Raw genomic sequence first — 22,623 nt, 5'->3', positions numbered from 1 at the left:
GTGGAGCTATGAAGAATCAAACCCTTGTAGAGCAATATATTTATTTCTCCGTTTCAATTAAAAAAGACAAAACAAAATTTGAAAACAGAAATATATTAAATATTTATTCAAATGCTAAACCATGCTTATCCAATAGGTGACTAAAGGAAACACATTTAACTTGCGAACTCCGGGAATGTAACCGACGGTGGACCCTTACGACCGAAACCGGCAACCAGGACCTCATCGTTCTCTTCAATGTAGTTCAGGCCCTGGGTAAAAGGCGGTCATTTTCTTGCCGTTCTTGATGAGCTGCACTCTGCGGCACTTATGGAATGGATATTGAGTTCCTCTGCTTGGCTTCGAAGCTGACCTTTCGTGCACGATGCCCTTGGCGTGGAGGCTCCGGCGAACGGGTTGAATTCCAGCGGGTGCCCAAGTGGGCTTTACTTGTAGTTCTTATCGGCCCATCGCTGCTCCCCTGCGGTAATGGATGTGCTTCCGAGCGGAACCTATGTAATGACGTCTGAACCGAACGAACACTTGCTGGAATCTGAGTTTCTGCGGTGTTCTGCCTCAGTCTCAGTGTCTCACATAGCAGCTTCACAATTGCGGATTTTGCCATTTTCAAATTTAATTCCTGTTGAATTAGCATCTTATTATTCATTATAGTTCATTTTGTTCAATTCCATAAACGTTTAATGAAATACTCACCAATTATGCTGGAAAATTAAAAATATATTGTCGGGCCGGCACCAAACCGGACCGCGCGATTGAGCACGGACCACGGACCACGCGAGTCGCGACAATTTGAAATATTTCAATAGTAGTGCCCATCATGCACGCATGGATGTACTATCGCGCACTAATCAGAAATGAGTTGCGACGTCTGATAACCGCAGATATTTCATTTATTGAAAACAAATTTCGATTTTCTACATACACGGAATATTTGTGGTACGATGACATGTGCTTGCTGCCAGCAAGAAAACTTGAAAATAAATTGTGGTGAATGCCACCAGCTATGTCGAGCAAAAGGTGAAAATGAGACAAAATATGCCGATAAAGCACGTGCAATGTCCTTCTCATTTCTGCACACAGTTCAAATGTAAACGTCGATTATGTCGCTCAACGCGCTTGATTCTGAGCTCCATTTTTTCAGTGGGTAAATGCTTCAAATCAAGATTCGATTTTCAAACGATTTTTAATCGCTGGCGAGTTTTAATCACTTGATAATTTAAAAGTAAAATCGCGGGTGAGTTTGGTCATTCTTGATTTTATGAAATTTGATTTTCCCAACCCTGTGTACAGGACCCATAACTTCAATGTTGGATGGCCGACGGAAGTCATTCAGCTTAGTTGATTAAAATCCCAGACTAGCGTACCAGGTTCTGGGTGTTCCATGGTGTTACATCTCAAATTTTTCAAATCAAAATCTTCCACATAATGTACATATTCACTATGACACATTTAAATTAATGTCCATGTCCATGGGTGGTTTTATAATCGGAACATAGGCAATTAACTGTGATTGAACTGAATTCTAGTTGTTGAAACATTGACCTATATTCTCACCTACACAGTGTCGCCTGATTTTGTCACTCCCCGATTTTGTCAACCTCGATTTTATCACGTTTTCGACTCGATTTTATCATGTCCTGATTTTAACAGTTTTCGACACGATTTTGCACCTGAAAGTTTTGAAAATTTTAGTCTTTTTTCTATTTTTGTAAATAATAGCGCAAACAAAAATGATTTTCGTGAAATAAATTGTACGTATGTGATTTATAGGGATGAAGTGGATCGAACAAGATAAAATTCATGCTAGCTTTATTACTTTATTCGTCAAATTGTTCAATTTCCTAGAGATTCCATTGGCTAATCTAAGTTTTAGCCATCTATCTGATACATCCAAACAGAAACGAAAATGTATTATCAAATGAAACGCTGTTGATTTCTTTGCTTGATGACCGGAGACCCCAGAGATTCAGCGCCCTTTGCATTTCGCTGGTAAGTGGTGGAATTGACCAGAGGAATAAGGAAAGTTGACAGATTGAACAAATCGAGAATACCTTATAACGATCGCTAAAATTGAAAATTTGATTACTATTAGATTGCACTTCGAATTGATTCCGGTTTCACCTCAAAGTAGATCGCAGATATTGATATCCAGACGATCCACCTGTTCCCAGCTGTTGCGAGCCAATCCTTCTGCACCATGATCACGTGATTGTCTGAAACGATGAGTAGGATCGATGTTGAAGTTATTACGAAACTTGAAAGCCACAAATTAATCTACATCGCCATTTGGTGATGAGGGAATCGATATCCATGAGTAGCATCAGCAGTTGATGCGGTTGGCTGAATCGTGGTTCATCGCGATAGAACGTGATCATAATTGCTCCCTGCAGCGCCTGATGCGTAAATCTACGTTCGCCACGTGCGACCAGTGCGTCATGAACACTCGAGTCGAAAATTGATTTGTACACTTCCCGGCGTTTCTCGATGTCCATGAGACGGTAGTTTTCACATTTTCATGTTCTTCGTTCTAAAATACAATTAAATTTTCAAAATCATATGTCTTGTGTGTCATGTTGTAAGGACAGAATTACAGCGCTCGCTCTCTGTTCAGCAAGCAACCGTTTCTACGCTCTCTGAATTGCCCAAAAGTTGAACCCATTGGTTTCAGACCAGGGTGCGTTCGACACTTTTGAACCAGGTCCGCCAATGATGGTTCCTTTTCTGTGATCGTAGTCTCTGATGGCACATCGGTCGTTCAAGACTTCGAATATTTTTGATTGTACTGACACGGTGCTCGGTTTTGACACCAACTTATTCTCCAGGAGCCGGAACTGTAAACTTTGGAATCCAGAAGCCGGTGAAGGTAATCACGAAAGTCCATGAAATCAAGCGGAGTCATCGTTTCAATATGGGACTGATCAACAAGTAGCTGCAGGAAAAATAGTCGAATAGACATTTAGTTTAAGATCGAAATCCGTATTTACTAAAACGAATCGTAGGGAAACATCCTAACAAAGATATTCAATTATTCAGAAATTTGTTTGATCATGCAGTGTTTGTCAGAAACACATTTTATCAATCTCAAAATGTAGTGTATGGTGAACCATTGGCGTTGTTTTTCTAACTTTGCCCAAGTTCGTGCTCGAATTCCGCCAGTAAAGAGTTAAAGGCTAATTCAGTAACTCAAGACATGATATTTTATCGCACAGACTGGAATTCAAACATTTGTGTTTCTCAGGATGAACACTACGTACAATAAATTGAACGACTTGCCCATGTCCTTTATTTAGTGCAAGATATCTACTCCATTTGTAGCAAGTCGTTTTTATTCAGATATTTCAAAAACTTGATGTGAAGGTACTTTTGAATAAGGAAACGCTATTAAGGCGTACACCAACCTCGAAAGCGCACCTCTCAATCAGTTTCAGAGCAAAACAGAGATATTACTGATTTGACCAACCAGTAACATTTTGTTTATGCTGGTTTATGAAGGTGATGAAGAGCAAATTATGGTTTTGAAGATCGCTAAATTCTGAAAATGTTACTTGGGCATGCATTGGTACTGAAGTTCAGACATATCTTTTTATACAGAGATCTTATTTCTTTGCGCTTGACATTTCGAAATCTCACCTTTCCACAGAAGTCAAATCAGTTCGCCAAATTCGTATCCGCTTGATTCCTAATTAATTGCGTATTGGCGTATTGAAGTTTGGAGTTCATGACGTCGGCAGTGCTGTCATGGCAAATCATGAGCTGGTTACTCATACATTTAAAATTTTGCGCCCCTTGGAAAATCCGCCCATCAAACTTTTTTGATTTGAAAATTGCGCCCCACGCCTAAATGTGAATAAATTCAATTTAATACTTATTTTAGATCAAACAAAACACGTAATACCGCCAGAGTAACACCAGATATTAGTTTGATGCGTCATATACATCTGCATAAACAAGAATTCATATGTAAAGCACAGACAAACAGACATAACACTCCTCAAATTCCATCGTTTACTGATTTACTGGTCAATTCAAATAATCATTAGTTGGCCAATCGATCACTCGTGGCGCGTGCATCGTTTTTGCTCGAGTTCGTTAGAATGAAAGTGAAATTCTAATGAAATAGGATCTTCAAAATATAGACTGTGATGGAACGGAACTCCTATAGTTTTCAAAATGCAATGAAATTTCGCTTTCTAAACTCATTGATTGCATCGTATTATGATTTTACAGGTCTATGTGCCGACTTCTTTCAAAAAACAATTATGTTGATGAGTAAAACATTGGTCGAAATTTCAACTGTACTTTGTATTGAATATTTGATTATTTTTCTTGATTACTCCGCCCTCTGTTCAAGTCAAGTTTTGTTGTCTATTTAAATCGCCTCCATTTAATACCAATGTATTTTTATCTAAAAAAATTATAGAAAACTTTTACTTAATTTAGAGGTCCTACGCGCCTCGAATTGATGACTGCCTAAACAAAGGTTGTTTTTCATACGAAATGCCTAACTTGGACAAGCTAGCCTTTCTAATTACCTCATATTATCAAAACATTTTCTAAAGGAAATACCGCCAACTTAGAATGCCTTTTGAAATAGCTTCAAACCAGTATCGAAACTTCTGAAGATATTTTCACTAATTTGTAATGCTTTTAGGAAAATTTTGCACTCTGATCAAAATTTTCCTGTAAAGAAAGGCTATCATTTCACTCCGACAACGAACTTTTTATGAAAGGCTCTTAGACCCATAGTATTATATACCAATCGACTCAGCTCAACAAACTGAACAAATGTCTTTACGTCCACGTCCGTTGAATTTCACCTGCACCCGACATTTTTTCTTTTTTAAGTTTCGTCTCCACAAATTTAGGTAGAATGACGGCTTTGGCAGGTTTTGTTCTATTATTGGCAGGGGTTTTTTTATGACTGACTAGGCTCAAATTTGGCCTAAACATTCTTTGCATATCAAAGAATATTGTGGCCAAATTTCATAAAATTTGGTCGACAAAAACCCCCCTGCCAATAATAGAACAAAACCTGCCAAAGCCGCCTTTCCCTCTATCTTCATTGAACAAACATTTCATAAAAATGCTTGTTTTCACACTCCTAAGCTTTACTTCATTATAACAGTTCAACGCCCATGTGTTTTGGACGTTTAAAATGCTTCTGGGTAACTTCAATCGTCTAGTGCCATGTGCTGAGAAATGTCGGTTTGATTCCTACTCTAGTAAAAAGATTTTAATAAATTTATCACTAATCAACAAAAGTGTTGCATGAGAGTGCTGTCCGTTGTCTAAGCCAAGACAAATTTGTTATCGTGGTGTGTCACGGTAAAATGAAAACTAATAAGGTGTACCGGCTTAAATTTTAATTTTAAATGTTCATCAATCGACCAAAACAAACTATTCACTATGAATGCCTTAGAGCAAATTAATTGTACTCCAATTGCTACTAAGGCCGCCCTCACATGACTCACAAGACCGCCCAACTCACAATGAAGGTCTCAGAGTAACCATAATGTACTCAAATCGAATCTGTGTCTAACTTCATGGGTTTCAGACGTTCGCTGAGCTCATTATGGATGCCTCGAATCAAACATATTGTACTAAAATTGATTCTATGTCCGCACTACAAAACTCAAAGGCTCTATCAACTTACTATGAAGGCCTCAGAGTAAATCAAATCTATGTCCGCCCACTCAAGGGACTCAGATGATCACTCATTTCACAATGAACACCTCAGGCTCAGAGTAATCAAATTGTACGCAAATCGAATCTGTGTCCGCCTTCATGAGACTCAGATGATCGCTCGATTCACTATGAAAGCCTCAGAGTAACCGAATTGTACTCAAATCAAATTCATGTCCACCCACATGGGACTTAGACGATCACTCATTTAACTATGAGCACCTACGAGTAACCAAATTGTAATCAAATCGAATCTGAGTCATGCCCTCATGGAGCTCTAGCGAGGGCTCAAGACACTATGAACGTCTCAAGGCAACAGTTTTGAACTCAAACTCATGATGTATCCGCCCTCATGGGGCTCTAGAGAGCGCTCAATTCACTATAAACGTCTCAGAGTAACAATCCTGTACTCAAATTCATGTTGTTTTTCCCCTTATGGGACTCTGGCGAGCGCTCAATTCACTATGAACGTCTCAATGCAACAGATTTAGACTCAAACTTATGCTGTGTTCACCCTCATGGGACTCTGATAAGCGCTCAAGTCACTATGAACGAATCAGAGTAACAATGCTGTGTCCGCCCTTATGGGACTCTGGGGGGCACTCGATTCAATAACATATTTTCAAAACGACTTATCTGGTTTTGTAAACAAGTCACTATGAACGCCGCGCCCACGCAAGGTATCCAGTAGACTCGCCCAGGAAACAAAAAGATGTCGAATTCCACGCCCCCCCTCTTGGATTGTGTCTTATTGTGAGAATATCAATCCCTCAAAATTTAAGCTCAATCGCTTGGAGCATAAGCTGCGCATTTGATTAGATGTTTTTATGGGGCTTTGAGTCAAAATTTATAGGAAAATACACCTCCGACATTCGACATTCGATTTGGAAATTGGTTCTGATCGCTCGATTGTTGGTATGTTTCAGAACAATTTCACAGAACATTGTACGATAATTAAATAACTTTGCTATTTTTGAATATTTAATATAAAATGTAAATTAAGTACCCATAATCTGCCCATGATTTTATAGTTGATATTTGGAATTACTTAAAGACAAATATCGCAAATCCTAAACAATTTACCCGTAAAAACTTAAATGAGGTTTGAGACATGCAATTTGTCGATGTTACAACGATTGAATTACCGTAGTAAATGCGAAAGTAAGTTAAATTAGCTGAAATTTTGAAAGTTTATTACGTCAATCATGATATCATGGGCAGTACTGTTCACATTTTACATGTAGTTGAATTTAAGAAAGATTTATTGGAGTCGAGCCAGCCTAGGGCTGAAAGTCTTCTTAATAAAGATACAAAAATAAAGAAACAAAAAGGTTTTGTTTTCTTGTTAATAGATTTGTTCATTTTAAATTAACATTTCCAAAAAGCAATATGATGAAATATGGTTATTATACACGGATCGATCAAACAACCTAAATTTTGAGTTGTTTTAGTTGTCTCATTCCACCCGATGATATCAGAAACAGAAAAGTAAACCACCTAACGATAGCAGTTCGATGGGGAATTAAAAATTGGGTTGAAGGGGTTTATCTCAAACTTAGGTTTTTTGAACCTATTCAAACCTTTCGTTAGGTGGAAACAACTTAGAATTCAGATACTTTTCTACACATGATCAAACGCAAACTCAAATCAAATACTAAAATCAAATACTAAAGCTCAGGCTGACCCATTCGACTAAAATTTGGCATCCCCCAGCAACGATCTAGAATTAAGGGAATTGAACTTAATTTTGACTTGTTTGAACTTCATTTTGGGTAGATGAATTTAACCATGTGGCAATGAGAATTATCTATGGGGGGTTTGGCCATGTATACCATGATAGAAATTGTGCCTTTTTTCGGAAGAAATGTAGAAAATATATACATGTTTGCTTGTACTGAATGTATCCGCATAACAATTTCATTGAAAATTTTCATAACTTCTTTAATCAAAAATAAATTATTTTTATGAAGGAATTAGTTGAATGGCTTATGTCTCTACTAATTACTAGGGCAATCCACATTTTTTGTAGATTTTGACCCCCTTCTCCTATGTCCCCAACGTGTTTTTTTAACAAAAAAAACCGTACTATCACACTTCACATATTTTTGGTAGTTTTCAACCAAGTGAAAATGTTTTGATGCCAATTCAGGATTCTGTTAGCATTGGTTCCACGATGTATGATTAAACTTTCAACTTTTGTATCTTCAAGTCCAGAAAACCTTAATATTCAATTAGAGGTAAAAATCTTTTCAAATATGATTTTCCCAACTATAAGAAGTTTCTACGAAATCGCAAAGTCCTGCTGCTAATAGCTGAGGTCTTTACAATATCACTTTTTTTTCAATTTATCCGGGTTTCTAACAATCTACTTCTATTTATTGTGGATTAAAATTATGAGACGGTTAGTAAATGTTATTAAAAAGTAGTGTACGGTTGCTGAAATAAGAAATACATTTTAGGTTTATTAAAATAATTGAATTGATCTCACATCGGCACTGTGACCACCCCGAGGATTCAAACGAGCGCTCATTCTACTATCGCCTTAGGGAAACTTAATTGAACTCAAAATGCTACTGTGCCCGCCCTCATGGCCTCAGACGAGCGCTCAATCCACTATCATCACATAAGTGCAACCAAATTTAAGTCATTTCGACACTGCGCCCGCCCTCATTGACTCAGACGAGCGCTCAATCCATTATCATCACACAAGTGCAACCAAATTGAACTCATATCGATACTGCGCCCGCTCTCATTGACTCAGATGAGCACTCAATCCACTATCAACACATAAGTGCAACCAAATTGAACTCATATCGACACTGCGCCCACCCTCATTGACTCAGACGAGCGCTCAATCCACTATTATCACATACTTAAGTGTAAACAAATTGATCGCATATCGACACTGTGACCGCCCCCAAGGATTCAAACGAGCACTCATTCTACTATCTCCTTAGAGAAACCTAAATGAACTCAAAATTCTACTGTGCCCGCCCTCATGGACTCAGACGAGCAGTACAACCGAATTGATCTCATATCGACACTGCGACCGCCTCAAGGATTAAAACGAGCGCTCAATCTGCTATCTCATTAGAGAAACCAAATTGAACTCAAAATCCTACTGTGCCCGCTCTAATGGACTCAGACGAGCGCTCAATCCACTATAATCACATAAGTGCAACCAAATGGAGGTCATATCGACACAGCGCCCACCCTCATGGACTTAGACGAGCGCTCAATCCACTATCACCACATAAGTACAACCAAATTGAACTCATATCGACACTGCGACCGCCCCACGATGGGGTAGCTAGAACAAATGGCTGGCCAAAACCCCATTCTCGTTTTTTGAGCTTTTGCATGGTATTACATTTTTAGAATATTCTTTAGTATTATCTTCATTATGTGTCATTGAAATTTTTACGTTTGATCCTTATTAGTATTAATGACAACCTATCAAAAATCATGTTAATTTGATGGTTTTTAGCGTGCCGTAAGACAAAGATCAGTTACCACTAGTGACAAACCTAAACAATACATATAATGTTAGGTTTATAGTACACAAAACATCATTTATGAACTGCCCCAGGACTTCCATGAGTTGAAATAAATTATATTTAAGTTTTTGACATTTTTTAACAAACTTCATTATTAAAAAAGTGGAAGTACTCCCTCGTATTCCGCTACGAGATTGTATGCACATGAAAATATAGGCTTCCATCTTTCTATTGCAGGTTAAAGATCATCCGCACTCGTCCGCAAACGAATTTGCGAGTATCTTCAAAATAGGTAGTTTTCCGCCATTGTTTTCAACAGTATATTGGCAGAAAATTTCCCCAGATAACTTTTACTGACTTTCGAAGCATTTGACACATAGACATGATTGAATACAATAGTAACATACTCTTTTTTTGTTATTCATTCGTTCATTTGGTAGGCTCAAATGCTGTCGGGCGTTACGGAGCCGATTTAAAAAAAAACTTTTTGTTAATGTTAGTTTGGGGCATCTGCTGCCCATTTGAATCTCTACATAGCATTGCGCATGCTCCATTATCTTTCGTCCCCTTCCCACTAACCAATCTTATGAAAAATCACAATAACACACAATAACAATTGCATTGAATTAGGCGATTGCATTGACAACACATATGTAAATCTCGATATAACTCGATAACTAGGTAGTTGAAATAATGTAGACAAGCTGGAGCATGGACATAAGATGGGGATAGGGGATAAAATGGGCAGGTGCCGCTTCAAGCTAAATATAAACACTGAAAAATGCAAAAAAAAACAAGCAACAAAAGAGAATAGCGATAAGTCTTTGTCCTCATCTGCAGAGGATAAAGACAATGTTGCGTTCCATTTTATCTGCAACAATCATGAAGAGGAAATTGTTGTAAACTTTTAAAAATGCGATAACTTGTATGTTTCAGAATTATACAAATAACGTTAACAGATTAAGTTTATGCCTAAACATTGATAACTGATACTTATTTAACCGAAAACAACGCCGAAAACCGACTACTTCTTTAAATGCGCGGCAGGTGATCATTGTCCTATTCTGTTGCAGTTTGGGACAAATGCTTGTTGCGAGTTGCGAGTTGAGTATGTCCCAATATTTACAAGAGAGGACAATGCTGTTGTCATTGGCAATGTTGTTGTTTTGCATACCTTGGTCTTAAGTGAAGTAACCTCTTGAGGCAACCTTGTAATCAGGACCAAAACAGGAAATTTACCGAATTGTCATCGTCCCGAATCCATAGAAAGACACATTTCCTCTTCAAAAATAATCGATTCCGTGTTTTTGTAAACAAGATGGTTTAAGCAAAGAGTTTATGAACAACCCATAAGAGTATAAAAACAATATTCCTACTTTTGTTTAATCAATTTTGAAGTTTTCTATGCAACTGATGTTATGCGTGAGTAATAAAGTGTTGGTTGTACGTTCTTGGAAGCTTTCGCTGCCAAAAATATAATAAACTTGTGAAATAGGAGTTGAAAATTTAAAGTTTTGTTTTGCATCGATTAATGTTTACCTTTCTGTAATAGGCCCTTATAAAATGCTACGCGTGATTTTTTATTTTTCACGTTTCCCACGCAAAATAAGGACAAAAGCGAGTAAAAAAATGAACTGTCATGGAGCTGTCGCTTCTGTATCAGTTTATAATCACTTTATACAATTTTTTAACATATCAAGAAAGATAATTTATCACTGGTAGGTGAATTTGCACCTGTAAAAATGTTCGAAAACCGATTGTTACTATGTTTTTTGCATCAAAGATGCAAAACCTACCAGAAAACGCCGAAATACAATTTTGGCCAGGATTTTGGTCTAGTTACCCCTTAGTGCGCCCCAAGGATTCAAACGAGCGCTCATTCTACTATCTCCTTGGAGAAACCTAATTGAACTTAAAATGCTACTGTGCCCGCCCTCATGGACTCAGATTTGCGCTCAATCCACTATCATCACATAAGTGCAACCAAATTGATCTCATATCGACACTGCGACCGCCCCAAGGATTCAAACGAGCGCTCAATCTGCTATCTTCTTAGAGAAACCTAAATGAACTCAAAATTCTACTGTGCCCGCCCTCATGGACTCAGACGAGCAGTACAACCGAATTGATCTCATATCGACACTGCGACCGCCTCAAGGATTAAAACGAGCGCTCAATCTGCTATCTCCTTAGAGAAACCAAATTGAACTCAAAATACTACTGTGCCCGCTCTCATGGACTCAGACGAGCGCTCAATCCACTATAATCACATAAGTGCAACCAAATGGAGGTCATATCGACACAGCGCCCGCCCTCATGGACTTAGACGAGCGCTCAATCCACTATCACCACATAAGTCCAACCAAATTGATCTCATATCGACACTGCGACCGCCCCAAGGATTCAAACGAGCGCTCATTCTACTATCGCCTTAGAGAAACTTACTTGAACTCAAAATGCTACTGTGCCCGCCCTCATGGCCTCAGATGAGCGCTCAATCCACTATCATCACACAAGTGCAACCAAATTGAACTCATATCGATACTGCGCCCGCTCTCATTGACTCAGATGAGCACTCAATCCACTATCATCACATAAGTGCAACCAAATTTAAGTCATTTCGACACTGCGCCCGCCCTCATTGACTCAGACGAGCGCTCAATCCACTATCATCACACAAGTGCAACCAAATTGAACTCATATCGATACTGCGCCCGCTCTCATTGACTCAGATGAGCACTCAATCCACTATCAACACATAAGTGCAACCAAATTGAACTCATATCGACACTGCGCCCGCCCTCATGGACTCAGACGAGCGCTCAATCCACTATCATCACATAAGTGCAACCAAATTGATCGCATATCGACACTGTGACCGCCCCCAAGGATTCAAACGAGCGCTCATTCTACTATCTCCTTAGAGAAACCTAATTGAACTCAAAATACTACTGTGCCCGCTCTCATGGACTCAGACGAGCGCTCAATCCACTATAATCACATAAGTGCAACCAAATGGAGGTCATGTCGACACAGCGCCCGCCCTCATGGACTTAGACGAGCGCTCAATCCACTATCACCACATAAGTACAACCAAATTGATCTCATATCGACACTGCGACCGCCCCAAGGATTCAAACGAGCGCTCATTCTACTATCGCCTTAGAGAAACCTAATTGAACTCAAAATGCTACTGTGCCCGCCCTCATGGCCTCAGACGAGCGCTCAATCCACTATCATCACATGAGTGCAACCAAATTTAAGTCATTTCGACACTGCGCCCGCCCTCATTGACTCAGACGAGCGCTCAATCCACTATCATCACACAAGTGCAACCAAATTGAACTCATATCGTTACTGTGCCTCGCCCTCATTGACTCAGACAAGCGCTCAATCTACTATCCACACATAAGTGCAACCAAATTGAACTCATATCGACACTGCGCCCGCCCTCATGGACTCAGACGAGCGCTCAATCCACTATCATCACATAAGTGCAACCAAATTGATCGCATATCGACACTGTGACCGCCCCCAAGGATTCAAACGAGCGCTCATTCTACTATCTCCTTAGAGAAACCTAATTGAACTCAAAATGCTACTGTGCCCGCCCTCATTGACTCAGACGTGCGCTCAATCCACTATCATCACATAAGTACAACCAAATTGATCGCATATCGACACTGTGACCGCCCCAAAGGATTCAAACGAGCGCTCATTCTACTATCTCCTTAGAGAAACCTAAATGGACTCAAAATGCTACTCTGCCCGCCCTCATGGACTCAGAAGAGCATTACAACCAAATTGATCTCATATCGACACTGCGACCGCCCCAAGGATTCAAACGAGCGCTCAATCTGCTATCTTCTTAGAGAAACTTAATTGAACTCAAAATGCTACTGTGCCCGCCCTCATGGCCTCAGACGAGCGCTCAATCCACTATCATCACATAAGTGCAACCAAATTTAAGTCATTTCGACACTGCGCCCGCCCTCATTGACTCAGACGTGCGCTCAATCCACTATCATCACATAAGTACAACCAAATTGATCGCATATCGACACTGCGACCGCCCCAAGGATTCAAACGAGCGCTCAATCCGCTATCTCCTTAGAGAAACCTGAATGAACTCAAAATGCTACTGTGCCCGCCCTCATGGACTCCGACGAGCAGTACAACCAAATTGATCTTATACCGACACTGCGACCGCCCCAAAGGATTCAAACGAGCGCTCAATCTGCTATCTCCTTAGAGAAACCAAATTGAACTCCAAATACTACTGTGCCCGCTTTCATGGACTCAGACGAGCGCTCAATCCACTATAATCACATAAGTGCAACCAAATGGAAGTCATATCGACACAGCGCCCGCCCTCATGGACTTAGACGAGCGCTCAATCCACTATCACCACATAAGTACAACCAAATTGATCTCATATCGACACTGCGACCGCCCCCAAGGATTCAAACGAGCGCTCATTCTACTATCTTCTTAGAGAAACCAAATTGAACTCAAAATGCTACTGTGCCCGCCCTCATGGACTCAGACGAGCGCTCAATCCACTATCATCACATGAGTGCAACCAAATTGATCGCATATCGACACTGTGACCGCCCCAAGGATTCAAACGAGCACTCATTCTACTATCTCCTTAGAGAAACCTAAATGGACTCAAAATGCTACTCTGCCCGCCCTTATGGACTCAGAAGAGCATTACAACCAAATTGATCTCATATCGACACTGCGACCGCCCCAAGGATTCAAACGAGCGCTCAATCTGCTATCTTCTTAGAGAAACCTAATTGAACTCAAAATGCTACTGTGCCCGCCCTCATGGACTAGACGAGCGCTCAATCCACTATTATCACAAAAGTACAACCATATTGATCTCATATTGACACTGCGACCGCCCCCAAGGATTCAAACGAGCGCTCATTCTACTATCTCCTTAGAGAAACCTTAATGAACTCAAAATGCTACTGTGCCCGCCCTCATGAACTCAGACGAGCAGTACAACCAAATTGATCGCATATCGACACTGTGACCGCCCCAAGGATTCAAACGAGCGCTCATTCCACTATTGTGCATTTAGACCAAAACTGTTTCTATGGCGCTGGCTAACTGGCAGCAAGGCCCACTTCCGACGAGATTCACACGGAAAAATAAAATAAATATGCAGCACTGCACGGTGTTATCTGTCACAAAATCGAGCTTGTTTTGTCGCTGACAACGTCGTTGGCACCAAATTGAAGTTCGGAAGTCGATTATCACACTTCCGAACGCTCTTCCGACAATGTGTTGGTAACAAATTCAAATTTTGTTCTGACGTTCATGATGTCAGAAGTAAGTTCGGAAGTAAAACGTCGGAAGTCGGAATACAATTTAGTGCTGGCGACACAATATCTTCTTAGAGAAACCAAATTAAACTCAAAATGCTACTGTGCTAAATGATACAGCGCCCACCCTCATGGACTTCGACGAGCGCTCAATCCACTATCATCACATAAGTGCAACCAAATTGATCTAATATCAACACTGCGCCCGCCCTCATTGACTCAGACGAGCACTCAATCCACTATCATCACATAAGTGCCAACAAATTGAACTCATGTCGTTACAGCGCCCACCCTCATTGACTCAGACGAGCGAAACCAAATTGAACTCATATCGACACTGCGCCCGCCCTCTTTGACTCAGACGAGCGCTCAATCCACTATCAACACATAAGTGCAACCAAATTGAACTCATATCGACACTGCGCCCGCCCTCTTTGACTCAGACGAGCGCTCAATCCACTATCAACACATAAGTGCAACCAAATTGAACTCAAATCGATACTGCGCCAGCCCTCATTGACTCAGACGAGCACCCAATCCACTATCATCACATAAGTGCAACCAAATTGAACTCATATCGATACTGCACCCGCCCTCACTGACTCAGACGAGCACTCAATCCACTATCATCCCATAAACGCAACCAAATTGAACTCATATCGACACTGCGCCCGCCCTCTTTGACTCAGACGAGCGCTCAATCCACTATCAACACATAATTGCAACCAAATTGAACTCATATCGATGCTGCGCCCGCCCTCATTGACTCAGACGAGCACCCAATCCACTATCATCACATAAGTGCAACCAAATTGAACTCATATCAACACTGCGCCCGCCTTCATTGACTCAAACGAGCGCTCAATCCACTATCATCGCCACAAACGCAACCAAATTGAACTCATATCGATGCTGCGCCCGCCCTCTTTAACTCAGACGAGCGCTCAATCCACTATCAACACATAATTGCAACCAAATTGAACTCATATCGATGCTGCGCCCGCCCTCATTGACTCAGACGAGCACTTAATCCACTATCATCCCATAAGTGCAAACAAATTGAACTCATATCGATACTGCGCACCCTCATTGACTCAGACGAGCGCTCAATCCACTATCATCACATAAGTGCAACCAAATTTAAAATATTTCGACACTGCGTCCGCCCTCATTGACTCAGACGAGCGCAAATCAACTATCATCACACAAGTGCAACCAAATTGAACTCGAATGGATACTGCGCACCCCTCATTGACTCAGACGAGCGCTCAATCCACTATCATTACATAAGTGCAACCAATCTGAAGTCATATCGACACAGCGCCCACCCTCATGGACTCAGACGAGCACTCAATCCACCATCATTACATAAGTGCAACCAAATTGAACTCATATCGACACTGCACCCGCCCTCATTGACGCAGACGAGCGCTCAATCCACTATCATCACATAAGTGAAACCAAATTGAACTCATATCGACACTGCGCCCGCTCTCATTGACTCAGACGTGCGCTCAATCCACTATCAACACATAAGTGCAACCAAATTGAACTCATATCGATACTGCGCCCACCCTCATTGACTCAGACGAGCGCTCAATCCTCTATCATCACATAAGTGCAACCAAATTGAACTCATATCGACACTGCGACCGCCCCCAAGGATTAAATCGAGCGCTCATTCTAAAACCTCATTAGAGAATCCGAATTGAATTCAGAAAGCTACTGCTACTGCTACTCGACAATGCGCCCGTCATCATGGACACAGACGAGCGCTCAACCCACTATCATCACATGAGAGCAACCAAATTGATCTCATATCGACACTGCGACCGCCCCAAGGATTAAAACGAGCGCTCATTCTAAAATCTCATTAAATTAACCTTATTGAACTCAGAATACTACTGCGCCCGCCCTCATGGACTCAGGCGAGCGCTCAATCCACTATCATCACATAAGTGCAACCAAATTGAACTCATATCGACACTGCGCCCGCCCTCATTGATTCAGACGAGCACTCAATCCACTATCATCACATAAGTGCAACCAAATTGAACTCATGTCGTTACAGCGCCCGCCCTCATTGACTCAGACGAGCGCTCAATCCACTACCATCACATAATTGCAACCAAATTGAACTCATATCGATATTGCGCCTGCCCTCATTGACTCAGACGAGCACTCAATCCACTATCATCAGATAAGTGCAACCAAATTGAACTCATATCGACACTGCGCCCGCCTTCATTGACTCAAACGAGCGCTCAATCCACTATCATCACATAAGTGCAACCAAATTGATCGACACTGCGCACACCCTCTTTGACTCAGACGAGCGCTCAATCCAATATCAACACATAAGTGCAACCAAATTGAACTCATATCGATACTGCACCCGCCCTCATAGACTCAGACGAGCACTCAATCCACCATCATCACATAATTGCAACCAAATTGAACTCATATCGATGCTGCGCCCGCCCTCATTGACTCTGACGAGCACTAAATGAACTATCATCACATAAGTGCAACCAAATTGAACTCATATCGACACTGCGCCCACCCTCATTGATTCACACGAGCACTCAATCCACTATCATCACATAAGTGCAACCAAATTGAACTCATGTCGTTACAGCGCCCGCCCTCATTGACTCAGACGAGCGCTCAATCCACTACCATCACATAAGGTACAATCAAATTGAACTCATATCGATATTGCGCCTGCCCTCATTGACTCAGACGAGCACTCAATCCATTATCATCAGATAAGTGCAACCAAATTTAACTCATATCGACACTGCGCCCACCTTCATTGACTCAAACGAGCGCTCAATCCACTATCATCACATAAGTGCAACAAAATTGATCGACACTGCGCTCACTCTCTTTGACTCAGACGAGCGCTCAATCCAATATCAACACATAAGTGCAACCAAATTGAACTCATATCGATACTGCACCCGCCCTCATTGACTCAGACGAGCACTCAATCCACCATCATCACATAATTGCAACCAAATTGAACTCATATCGATGCTGCGCCCGCCCTCATTGACTCTGACGAGCACTAAATGAACTATCATCACATAAGTGCAACCAAATTGAACTCATATCGATACTGCGCTCGCCATCATTGACTCAGACGAGCGCTCAATCCACTATCATCACATATGTGCAACCAATTTGAAATCATATCGACACTGCGCTCGCCCTAATTGACTCAGACGAGCGCTCAATCCACTATTATCACATAAGTGCAACCAAATTGAAGTCAGATCGACACAGCGCCCACCCTCGCCATGGACTCAGACGAGCGCCTAATCCACTACCATCACATAAGTGCAACCAAATTTAAGTCATTTCGACACTGCGCCCACCCTCATTGACTCAGACGAGCGCTCAATCCACTATCATCACACAAGTGCAACCAAATTGAACTCATATGGATACTGCGCCCACCCTCATTGATTCAGACGAGCGCTCAATCCACTATCATTACATAAGTGCAAACAAATTGAAGTCATATCGACACAGCGCCCACCCTCATGGACTCAGACGAGCACTCAATCCACCATCATTTCATAAGTGCAACCAAATTGAACTAATATCGCCACTGCGCCCGCCCTCATTGACTCAGACGAGCACTCAATCCACCATCATTACTGAAGGGCAACCAAATTGAACTCATATCGACACTGCGCCCGCCCTCATTGACTCAGACGAGCGCTCAATCCACTATCATCACATAAGCGCAACCAAATTGAACTCATATCGACACTGCGCCCGCCCTCATTGACTCAGACGTGCGCTCAATCCACTATCAACACATAAGGGCAACCAAATTGAACTCATATCGACACTGCGCCCACCCTTATTGACTCAAACGAGCGCTTAATCCACTATCATCACATAAGTGCAAAGCAAATTGAACTCATATCGACACAGCGCCCACCCTCATTGACTCAGACGAGCGCTCAAGCCACTATCATCACATAAGTGCCACCAAATTAAACTCATATCGACAATGCGCCCGTCATCATGGACACAGACGAGCGCTCAACCCACTATAATCACTTGATCCAACCAAATTGAACTCAGAATGCTTCTGAGCCCACCCTCATGGACTTAGACGAGCGCTCAATCCACTATCATCATTTAACTGCAATCAAATTGAACTATCATCACACATAAGTGCAACCAAATTGAACTCATATCGACACTGCGCCCGCCCTCTTTGACTCAGACGAGCGCTCAATCCACTATCAACACATAAGTGCAAACAAATTGAACTCATGTCGTTACAGCGCCCACCCTCATTGACTCAGACGAGCGCAACCAAATTGAACTCATATCGATACTGCGCCTGCCCTCATTGACTCAGACGAGCACTAAATCCACTATCATCACATAAGTGCAACCCAAATTGAACTCATATCGATACTGCGCCTGCCTTCATTGACTCAAACGAGCGCTCAATCCACTATCATCCCATAAGTGCAAACCAAATTGAACTCATATCGACACTGCGCCCGCCCTCTTTGACTCAGACGAGCGCTCAATCCACTATCATCCCATAAGTGCAACCAAATTGAACTCATATCGACACTGCGCCTGCCCTCATTGACTCAGACGAGCACTCAATCCACTATCATCACATAAGTAAACCCAGTCTGAACCAGCTGAGTCGACACTATGCGCCCGTCATCATTGCCGACACAGACGAGCGCTCAAACTCCATTACAATCACTGCTACATGATCCAGTAATCCAAATTCGAACTCAGATGAGTTGCTTACTCAAGTGCCCACCCTCATTGCCGACTCAGACGAGCGCCTCAATCCACTATCATCATTTAGAATCCCGACTGGAAATCAAACTGGAATCCACTATCATCGCATAGCAAGGCAACCAAAATTGATCCCCATATTTCCTCACTGCACCTGCCCGTCATCATTGGACTCAGACGAGCACTCAATCCCAACTTCATCATCAGCATAAGGTGCAAAACAAATTGAACTCCATAGCGTCGTTACAGCCGCCTCAATTCTCATTGACTTAAAACGAGTATGGTGCTATAACCAAATTAGAAACTCATTGAACTCAAGAATGCTACTTCGCCTGCCCCTCATTGGACTCAGACGAGCACTCAATCCACTCATCACTGCTACATAAGTGCAAATCCAAATTGAATTCATATCAACACTGCGCCTGGCCTTCACATTGGCACTCAAATGAGGCGCCCAATCTTCACTATCATCCCATAAGTGCAACCGAAATTGAACTCATATCGACACTGCGCCCCGCCCTCATGGACCCAGACGAGCGCCTCAATCCACTATCATCCCGCATAAAGTGCAAACTAAAATTGAACTCATATCGATACTGCTGCCTGCCCTCATTGACGCAGACGAGCACTCAATCCACTGGTCTATCATCGTTGGCTAATTGTGCAAACCAAATTGAACTCATATCAACACTGCGCCCTGGCCTTCATTGACTCAGACGAGCGCTCAATCCACTATCATCACATAAGTGAAACCCAAATTGAACTCATATCGACACCGGTGACCGCCCCCATAAGCGTTGATTAAATCGAGCGCTCACTTCATATAACCTCATTAGAAAATCCGAATTCGAATTCATAGAATGCTTACTGCGCGCTCACCCTCATGGACCTGTGACGAGCGCTCAATCCACTATCACTGCCATAAGGCGCAACCAAATTGAACTCATATCGATAATGCGCCCGTCATCATGGACACAGACGAGCGCTCAACCCAATATCATCACATGAGAGCAACCAAATTGATTCCCATATCGACACTGCGACCGCCCCAAGGATTAAAAACGAGCGCTCATTCTATAACTTCATTAGAGAAACCTTATTGAACCCAGAATGCTACTGCGCCCGCCCTCATGGACCTTGTGTATGAGCGCTCAATCCACTGTCATTAACATAAGTGCAACCAAATTCTGTTATTTTGAAACTGCGCCTGCCCTCATTGACTGTAGACGAGCGCTCAATCTACTATCATCACATAAGTGCAACAAAATTCAGTCATATTTACACAGCGCCCACCCTCATGGACCGACGAGCGCTCAATCCACTATCATCGCTATAAATGCAACCAAATTGAATCCATGTCGTTACAGCGCCCACCCTCATTAACGCAGACGAGTGCCTTAAATCCACTACCATCACATAATTGCAACCAAATTGAACCTTACATCACATTTCGTACCAAGCCTCATTGACTCAGACGAGAGCACTCAATCCACTATCATCTGATAAGTGCAAACCAAATTGAACTCTGATAGTCGACACTGTGCCCGCCTTCATTGACTCAAACGAGCGCTTAATCCACTATCATCACATAAGTGCAACCAAATTGAACTCGAGTGATCGACACAGCGCTCACCCTCATGGACTCAGACGAGCGCTCAATCCACTATCATCGGCTAAGTGCAACCAAATTGAACTCATATCGATAATGCGCCCGTCATCATGGACACAGACGAGCGCTCAACCCACTATAATCACTTGATCCAACCAAATTGATTTAATATCGACATCATGACCGCCCCCAAGGATTAAAACGAACGCTGGGTCTATCTCATTAGAGAAACCAAATTGAACTCAGAATGCTTCTGCGCTCACCCTCATGGACTCAGAACCGAAAAAACTGAATTAAACCTCAAAATGATTCCCCAGACCGCCCTCATGCGAATCCGACGATGCTCAATCCAAAAAATAAGCATTCCTGCCGTTTTCCGTTTGTTTCCCTGTAATTTCTAAACAAAATCTTCCGGACGAATTTTTCGCTGATTCTCGCATCCCGGAACAAAACATTTCGCTTGGTTCTCGTATTGGAACAGCCTTCCTGAATGCTAGGGATTGTTGATTCGAAGCGTACCATCATGAAATGAACGCATCCGGAAGTACTCCTGCTGCTTTCCGGATGTTTCCCCTGCATTTGTAAACAAAATCTTCCGGATGCATTTTTCGCTGAATCTCGCAGCCCGGAACATACAGATCGCGTGGTTCCCGCATTGGAATGGCCTTTGAATGCTGAAGATTAAGGATTTGAAGCGTACCATCATGAAACGAACGCGTCCGGAAGCATTCCTGCTGGTTTTCGGATGTTTCTCCCCGTGATTTGTAAACTAAATCTTCCGGATACATTTTTTCGCTGAATCTCGCAGCCCGGAACATAGAGATCGCATGGTTCCTGCATTGGAATGGCCTCTGAATGCTGGGGGATTGCTTATCCGAAGCGTACCATCATGAAACGAATACGTCCGGAAGTATATTCTGCTGCTTTCCGGATGTTTCTGCGTAACTTGTAAACAAAATCTTCCTGATGCATTTTGCGCTGATTCTCGCATCCCGGAACAAACATTTCGCTTAGATCCCGTATTGAAACAGTTTCTTGAATGCTGGGGATTGTTGGATCTGAAGCGTACCATTATGAAAATGAACGCGTCCGGAAGCATTCCCGCTGCTTTCCGGATGCTTCCCCGTAATTTGAAAACAAAATCTTCCGGATGCATTTTCATGATTCTCGCAGCCCGGAACGTACAGATCGCATGGTTTCCGCATTGGAATGGCCTCGGAATGCTGGGGATTGTTGATTGAAGCGTACCATCAGGAAACGAACGCGTCCGGAAGCATTCCTGCTGCTTTACGGATGTTTCCCCGTAATTTGTAAACAAAACCTTCCGGATACATTTTCGTTGATTCTCGCAGCCCTGAACATACAGATCGTATGGTTCCTGCATTGAAATGGGCCCCTGAATGCTGGGGATTGTTGATTCGAGGCGTACCATCATGAAACGAACGCGTCCGGAAGCATCTTTGCCTGTTTTCCGGATTTTTCCCCTGTAATTTGTAAACAAAATCTTCCGGATACATTTTTGGTTAATTCCCGTAGCCCGGAACATACAGATCGCATGGTTCCTGCATTGGAATGGCGTCTTAAAATGCTGGGGATTGTTTGATTCGAAGCGTACCATCATGAAACGAACGCGTCCGGAAGCATTCCCCGCTGCTTTCCGGATGTTTCCCCCGTAACTTGTAAACAAAATCTTCCAGATGCATTTTCGCTG

General features: G+C 42.2%; 1 pseudogene; it reads right to left on the bottom strand.

Annotated features, from left to right (window-relative positions):
- Positions 1-1,877: 1,877 nt before the first annotated feature.
- LOC134202368 (tryptophan 2,3-dioxygenase-like) overlaps positions 1,878-22,623 on the bottom strand; it is a 105,558-nt pseudogene continuing 84,812 nt past the window's right edge.

The sequence above is a fragment of the Armigeres subalbatus genome, unplaced genomic scaffold (assembly GCF_024139115.2).
Source record: "Armigeres subalbatus isolate Guangzhou_Male unplaced genomic scaffold, GZ_Asu_2 Contig12, whole genome shotgun sequence".
Classification (NCBI taxonomy): Eukaryota; Metazoa; Arthropoda; class Insecta; order Diptera; family Culicidae; genus Armigeres; species Armigeres subalbatus.
The sequence above is the reverse complement of the archived record's forward strand: the minus strand, read 5'-3'. Positions and strand labels throughout refer to the sequence as shown.